Source organism: Diabrotica virgifera, chromosome 8 (assembly GCF_917563875.1).
Source record: "Diabrotica virgifera virgifera chromosome 8, PGI_DIABVI_V3a".
Taxonomy (NCBI): Eukaryota; Metazoa; Arthropoda; class Insecta; order Coleoptera; family Chrysomelidae; genus Diabrotica; species Diabrotica virgifera.
The window spans coordinates 202,398,734-202,407,489 of record NC_065450.1 but is presented as its reverse complement, the minus strand read 5'-3'; the positions used below and the strand labels follow the sequence as shown (position 1 = coordinate 202,407,489).

The following is an 8,756-nucleotide window of genomic DNA, read 5'->3' as shown; positions in this document are numbered from 1 at the left end:
ACCAGTATCCAGATTCCATATTAATTTCTAGAGAAATATAAACAAATGTAATAGGCACATTCTACCATTTAGGACATTGTCAAACTAACAACTGAGGACATTTTAAACACTTGGTTAGGTAGTTAGGAAGAAATTAATTTAGGAATGTATTAGGCGTTTCTAGGGATGTTCCTGACTACATAAAATAGAAAGTGTTGTATACGGCTGAACTGGTATTGAAGTGGAGATTTCAATATACAGGGTGTTGTATGTTGTAAGTATTTAAAAACCAAAGTGACTAATGATATGAGAAAAATGGTAAATCTGGCAACGTTACAAACATCAAATTTTAAATCAATGACAAAGAATACAGAATTCGTTTTTTTTTTATCTGTTACGTTGTCATGCAAAGTTGTCCTTGTCGAGTAAGAGATAAATATACACTTGATATTTATCTTTAATTGAGACGCATTATATACAAAGTAGTACTATCACTATGTATAGTTGAAGTGTTTTTCTATCGTATATATAAACCGGACCATTGCAAGTAATTTTATAATTGAAAAACGTTCAAAATGGCAAAACTTACACTCGTTCTCTTGGCAGCCGTCTTTGTAGCCGTTTTGGCTACCCAAGAAGTCAGCGCCGGTGCTGTCAAAGGTAAATATGACATCCATGCGTATATTTTGTAACTAGAATATTTTTCATGTACCTATTTTTTTCAACTTATTGTAAAATATTTATTTATGGTTATTTATTTATACTTTTACTACAAAATTGTCTTTATCTAATTAATTTTGCTGCTACATGCATCTTCTTCTTCAGGGCTGCTTTATCCATTAGGCAATATAGGCAGCTGCCTAGGGCGGCAAATTGTGAGAGGGCGGCATAGGGGCTTGAAATTTTGATTGGGGGGGGGGGCAAGCATTATATAATATACAATACATTATATTATATGATGTAATGATGAAAACTGAAAGTATTTTTTGTAAATTTCAGTCATTTTCAGTTTCAGGGGAGGGGGCAACTTCCTCCCCTAACCCTATAAAATGACGCCCCTGGGGCGGCAAAAATACTGTACAAAAAAATATTTGTATTTAAAAATTAAAATCGAATAACAAATATGTATATTCATCATTCATCCATCAATGAAATAGAAGTGGGCGTTCGTTTCTAAATAAAAGAAATTGCATTCATATCAAAAATAAAACAAACATAGCATTCTGTTATCTTAAACCTAACACTATTCATCCAAAAAAACGGAAGTCATAAATTTAGTGATTATTGGGCCGCCAGAAGCTCCGCAAAGACGGTGAATTGACTGATCACATCAATATTGCACATATTGCAGAAACTAAAGATTACCAGTAGGAAATCGAGTTAGAGTTGGGATTTTCAAACTGAATTATTACAAGGAGATAATATTCGTGTCGTCTCACTGATATAATACTCCAGCCAGGGAAATAAGCAAGAAATAGACCATGTTCGGGACAATGAAATTAATATCAAGGTAGCTGACTACTTTTTAGTTATTGTGGACTTGACCTATAGGATGAAAACCATCATGTTTCCTGCCTAGAGTTCGTGTTTTTTAATTATTAACAATTTGGTGCAATCAACGCGATTTTTTCCATTTTTTGCACTCAATTAAAAAGCTAAATAGTTGACATAAAATTACAAAATTTATTTTTTTAGAACATTGAAAACCTTCAAAATGACGGTTTTTGAAAGTCAAAAGGTTAATTTGTAGCTTCGTAAACTGCAAAATAACTGAAAATCGTTATTTATTAATAAGTTTTCCTAAAAATAACTTAGAACTGTAGTGTTTCGCTTTACTCAAAGTTGGTACATAACAAACTCCCAAAATTTGAGACCGATCCATTAATTAGTTTAAAAGTTAGGTATTCTATTTGTTTATCCCAGAGACCTTTGTTTTGCAATAACAAATGACAGAAAATAATGAAGATAGGACAATTCTGCGTATGCCAAATGAAAGTAGAAAAGTGATCCTATCAAAATGTATTAAGAAAAGATAAAAAATTATCTAATATAGAAAAAAATACTAGTTTATAATATTACTATTTAATTTAAAATACTAGTGCAAATTGCAAATTATACATAATCATAATTTTTCATTTTTATGTAAAACATTCTGTGTTTATTTTCACCGGTCAAAAGTGAATTCATACCTTACTGTGATCAGTGTGATTTTTGTTCTTCTCACTTGTGTAAAATATTATTTTTTATAAATTCTATGTTCCTCATTTTAATACATTTCCAAACAATACATTTCTTATTTAAGGGACCGTTCAAGTATTACGTAACGCAGGTTGGGAGGGGGGTCAAAAATCTTCAAAAATTGCGTTACGAAGGGGGGAAGGGGGGGGGGGTCAAAAATCTTCAAAAATCGTGTTACATAATACTTGAACGCTCCCTAATTAAAAAATTCTGCTTGCATTTTTTTTCGCAAAAATGGTACATGCTTGAAGGGCGGCTACTAGAGAATTGCCTAGGGCGGCAATTGACCTAAACGCGGCCCTGTTCTTCTTCACGTGCCATACCAGAATTGCCCTACGTTGGCGATCACTATTAGGAATGGTCAAGCTCGAGCTTAGCTCGGTTCGGCTCGACGCTCGGCTCGTTTGACGAGCCGAGCTTAGAGCTCAAGCCGGTTAGTTTCTTGCGAGCCGAGCTTCACGCCGAATCAAATTTTTTTCGAGCCATGCCGAGCTGAATTTGAAACGAGCCGAGCTTTCCTTAACGAGCTTGTCAATATTTCAGCTAATACTTAATACTGAAAAACAGAGAGAAGCGTACTTTTGAAGTGTGTCATCATCATCCAGCCTCAAAAGTCCACTGCTGAACATAGGCCTCCTCCCCTCGTTTCTAACCCCATCTATCCTGCCGCTCTCATCCAGTTTTTATTTAGCTTTCTTAAGTCGTCATTCCATCTTGTAGGCAATCGACCGACGCTTCTCTTGTCTTCTCTGGGCCTCCATTCTAATAACCTCTTTGTCCATCGCCCATCTGTCATTCTGGCTATGTGTCCTGCCCATCTCCACTTCAACCTGGCTATCTTTTCGATGCCGTCAGTCACCTTTGTTCTTCTCCTGATTTATTCGTTTCTGATTTTGTCACGCTGAGTTATTCCTATTATTAACCGCTCCATTCTTCTCTGCGTGACTCTTAGTTTGGTAGCCGAGGGTTTAGTTAAGGTAAGTGTTTCTGATCCGTACGTCAAGACTGGTAGGACGCACTGATCAACGATCAAATACCTTTCTCTTTAGGGATGTGGGCAACTCACTTTTAAAAGTTTCTCTCAGTTTTCCAAATGCTGTCCACCCAAGGCCGATTCTTCTCTTCAGTTCATGAGTCTGGTTATCCCTGCCAATCGTAATTTCATGTCCCAGGTTATATCTATCTACGAGTACTATTTCTATTCCACAATACTTATGTTCTGGTTGGGTACCAAATTTGTCATTATTTTTGTTTTCGGTAGTTCCTGTATCATCTCTCTTGCCATACCTAGATCCTCAGCTACTATGACTATATAATTGGCGAAACGTAAGTTGTTTAGGTATTCTCCATGAAGTGTGTAAAATATATAAATCTTAGCTGATCGCTTTCGGCTTATAAAGCCATCTTCAGAGCTATTGAGCTATGGTCAAAAATTTCAAAATACCACTATGAAGAGAAAGGGATCCCATGTAAGATATAAAAAAACTTCTACTTCTTATGCAGTTTTTATTGGTGGAAAAAAACTTTGTCTGACTTTTTGAAAAAAAAACTGTCCAATGGTGTTGTTGGTTTGAAGTTGGAACATTAAAAACATCAAATACGGACACAAAAGACTCTCACACAAAAATTTACATTACATATTACAAAGATTTGATCATGGTAAGGTTTTTTTGACCTTACCATGATCAAATCTTTGTAATCTGCACCAAGCTTCTTAGAATAACCAAAAAGTTTTTTGAAGTTATACTTCTTTAGGCGCGATTGAGATTGAGGGTGAATTTATTGATGATTTGCGCGCATGCGCACACTGACAGTATGGTATGGTATTAGTCGTTATACGGGCTCTGATTGGATGTTGAATCAATAATAAATAATTGTTCAATATGGAGGTAAACAAATGTTGTATAATATATTAGTTTTATTGTTGTGAGGACAGAAACAAGAAAGTTTTATAACTGTAGTGACTTTTAAATAGTTTTTAAAAGCAACAGGTACGTAATAATTGATATATCAGTATCCTAATAAAAAATTCCATAGGTAGGTACCTACCTATTTGAACCTACCAAAATACATAGTATGATTAGTATGTAATACTTTTATTTACATAATTTGATTACCATCAAAAATTCTATCAATATTCACCTAATATATTGTTTTCTTACTCTATGTTTTGTTGTATTTTTTCAATTCTAAATCATTTCAATTCAAAATCAAAATAATTTGATTTAATTCAAAATGTCAAAAGTTTAATCCGTTTAGTTAGTCGATCTTCGCAAATAATGACGCATTGTCTCCGTAGCGAAGCGTTCAAGGCGAATGAACCCCAATACCAACCGCGCTGATAAAAGCTGGTTCGAATCCCAATAGAAACTTTTATTTTTTTAATTTTTTTTTTATACATTTTATGATTGTTAGTATATTTATTATGTAATTTTATTTTCAGAAAATACGTAATTAGTTAAAAAAATATCCGACAATTAATGTTCAGAAATCATTTTTGGCATTTTTAATGTGTTTCTGTGTGTTTTATTCTTGTATTATTTTAATTTTTGGCACTGTTTTAATAAAAATGTTTGAGAAGTAGTAAGTATAAATTAGTTTAATATTTAAAGAAAATACAAATAAAAAGTATATTAATTTCGTTTAAATCATATAATAGAAGTATAACTTCTTACGTGCGTACAAAGTACACACACATTCTTTTTTAATGAGATATGTGAAATTAACAATCGCACTAAATATTCTCTTTTTCCACTCCTATAACTTAATTAAAATAAACATTATAAAAGTTTTCAAGGACGTTCGAGCCTCGACAATAATGCAATCTTTTTTTTTTCTTTGGAATACATCTTTCATTCTGCATTTAAATCAAAATGCAATCTTTCATTCTGCATTTAAATTTTTCAAAAATACTTACTTTTTATTTTTTTCAGGATTCCAAAAAAATAAATGCATTTAAAACACATTGGCGCGAAATTTTGCGCTTACGCCCAATGATAATCCCTTTTACATTAACCATAGGGAAACGAACTCACTCATCTACTATATGTACTTTGATTAGACTCCTTGATTAATATGGGTGTAATGGATCTAACAATGTAGATCATTTACAAAATTCTTCTTCTTCACTCTATGGTTTAAGTTTTTGTTGTCTGTTCTCTCATCAGATTCATTTAATATTTGTCTAGTTTCACTATCAAAATTTTGGATTATTTGAAAAAGATAAATAAAAACTGCAACTTAGAAGACGTATCTCAAATTGTTTAACTGTTTTATGGGTTAGAGCTCTTTAGCTAATTATGCTTTATTTATATGTTTAAACACTTATATTTTAAATAAAAACACTTAATATATATTCTTTTATTACACACACTTATTACTTATTTATTTTAATATTTACAATTATTTATAATACACACTTATGCACCAACAAATAAACGATTGATTTTTTGATTTGGATTGCACGTTTATTTTGAAATATAATAATTGTCAAAAAACTGTCAAATAAAAATAGAAATTTTAACGATTCTCCCGAAAAATATTAAATTTTTTACCATCAAATATAATAACAGAACACTTTTTTTTCTCTGATTTTGGCCTTGGTTTAGAACTAGAACCTTTAGCCACGTAATTGTATAACTTATCACTAAGTCAGGGGAGTAATGTGTAGTGTGTATGTTGAGTAAGTGTCTTGTTACTTTGCAAAGTCGACGTCATTGTCTTTGCAAAGAGACGCTAATTGTATCCGAACGTCTGCGGTCCCTCCGGTGAGTACCGATCCCACAAGGACAGAAACCATATTCATTTATTAATTTATAATAAATGAAAAATTTCTGACACTGGTGAGATTCGAACCCACAACCTTTCGGATTTTTCGATCCAAAGGCAGGCGCTCTTACCACTGAGCCACGGAGGGGGTTCGAAAAAAGTTAAAATTTAAAATTTTTTGGGAGAATCGTTAAAATTTCTGTTTTTAATTTGACAGTTTTTTGACAATTATATTTTAAAATAAACAGGCAATCCAAATCAATCGATTAGTTGTTGGTGCAACTGGATATTAATATTGAATTGATTAAAACAATTTACAACACGCAGTATTCAGTTTAACAACTGAACTCTAAAGCCCGTACAATTTGACTTATATACTACGAGCCTATGTTCTCCACTATTCTAGACCGGGCCTGGAACAAAAAGAATAATACCGAATGAATAGAACTATTATAAATGTATCTAGACATTCTGGCGCCGGCGAATAAAAGGAGTGAAAGGGGTCGAAACTTGTTCTCGGCTCGTTCGACACCTTGAAGATTCGGTAGTCGGTGGACGGGTCAGGACCGGCCTACGTAATATTGGGAACTGTAACAATATTAATATCTAACTTTGGTTTGCAGGTGCAGAAGCTCCTCGTGCTGCTGGACTTGGAGCAGACTGCGAATGTAACGCATGCAGTAAAGAATGCACATCCGAGAGCTCCGACTACATTGGAGGTATTTGTTACCAAGGCCAATGTGTTTGTGCCTCCCTTGGCTAAACTAAATAATGTGATAAAGTTTAATTAATAAAGTGTTAAATTGAATCATTTTCGTTTGGTTTCACCTTCTTAAATTATGAACACCAACTACTAAATCCTATTTAGATTCTGTAGAAGACTTAGGTTAACGATAACTTGGGATAATGAATTAGAGAGAGAAATAAAATGTAAAAGACAACAATAACAACAATATTTAATTTCCAAATAATTACAAAACAAAATAAAATATACAGAAAAACAAGCAGATGTACGAAGAAAAATTTCTAAGAAAAAGAACGAGTCTTGGGAAAAAAACTGCCAAGAAAGCTGGAAATTGCTAAAAAAACATTGAGAAATGAAAAGAATAAAGACAATACAGAGCATAAAACTTGAAGACTGGGAAAAGTATTTCAAAGAACTTTTTGTAGAGAAAAGAGTCGAATTTCAAAAACATGGAAACCAAAACCAAGATAGAATTGCAATAGTAGATTCGCCAATAAGATTAACAACAGAAGAAATTAAAAACGTATGTAAACAGCTAAAGTAAAGAAAGCACCTGGACCAGGGGTATAGCCGGATAATTGTTAACGTACAGAAAGAACAAATTATACGAACATCTTTGGTAACTATTTCAAGAATGCATAAACATATGCGAAATCCCTAAGGAATGTAAAACATCATATCTTAGTAGGTACTTACTATACATAAAAACAATTTTGTGAAAATTACCGAGAAATATCTGTAACCGGATCTATGAGTAATGTACGAGGAATTACACTAAAACTCCCAAAAATTTCAAAAACTTTAGCCCTACCTTTACGGCTTCTGATAGCACAGATCATTACCTTTCCAACGCATGTTTAGTTTTGAAAATCGGTTATACCATTCAAAAGTTATCGAGCTCAGAAGTATGACTCAAATTTTTATTTAAAAAAGGGAAAATGTTTGTATGTATGTATGTATGTGTGTGGAAAAGGTACACCGATCTGAATTTTTTTCTGTGTTTCAAGAGGGTGTGAGGACCGATTCAGAACCGGTCTAATTTTTTACTTCTGACTGCCCGTAAGCCAGCTAGAGGACTAGGTAGATACAAAATAGCATATTTTTTGGGCGTATATATCTTAGATTCAAGGAGAGACAGGAAAATCGCAAATGCACCAAATCAATAGGGTTGAGTTAAGCTTTCAAGTGATGCTTAAGCGATCACCCTGAGAAATACACACTGATCACCATACCCGAAAAATTGAAAAATTAAAAAATCATACAGAAGTAAAAAACTTCATTTGTACAATGGTATAAAAAGTTTATTAAAAACTATTAAAAGTCATCCAAAAGGATCTGCGAAACTTTTTCGATCTAGATCAGATCATCTTCAGTGCGTTCTGCCTAGTACATGTAACTAGCAACCTTATGAAAATGGTGACATCGAGAAATATGGTTTACATTTTAAATCTATAATATTTATAGCGACTCCAAGTCGATGTTAAAGGATTAATTTATATGTTAGGAGTGCTCAAAGGGCAACATGGTTCCCTGCTCGATAAAAAAAAATCGAATTGAAAAAATCGAAAAAAATAAAAAAAAATTTTTATCGAGCAGGGAACCATGTTGCCCTTTGAGCACTCTTCTTCTTCTTCTTCTTTAAGTACCGTGCCCAAATTTTTAGGCGTGGGTAGCTTCCATAACAATTTGCCGATATCGTTCTCGATCTTGTGCGGCATGTAACAATTGATCTGCTGATAAGCCAGTCCATTGACGAAGGTTTCGGAGCCATGAATATTTCTTTCGACCAATTCCTCTTTTTCCGTCGATCTTTCCATTGAGTATTAACTGCAGCATCCTGTATCTGCTACCTCTCATTATATGCCCCAGATATTCAAGTTTTCTCTTTTTTATCATCTTCATTAAGTCACCTTCGCCTTGACCTACTCTGTTTAAGACTTCTCTGTTTAAAATGCGTTGAACCCAAGATAGTCTGAGCATTCTACGATACGACCACATCTCAAAGGCTTCTAATTTGTTCATCATG

The 8,756-nt window shown here is 33.4% G+C and overlaps 1 long non-coding RNA gene across 1 annotated transcript; it reads left to right on the top strand.

Moving 5' to 3' along the window:
* The first annotated feature begins 455 nt into the window (after positions 1 to 455).
* On the top strand, positions 456 to 6,793 carry LOC126890569 (uncharacterized). The gene is made up of 2 exons (XR_007700369.1): positions 456 to 639; positions 6,609 to 6,793. It is a non-coding gene; the product is annotated as an uncharacterized LOC126890569 (long non-coding RNA).
* The last annotated feature ends 1,963 nt before the right edge of the window (positions 6,794 to 8,756 follow it).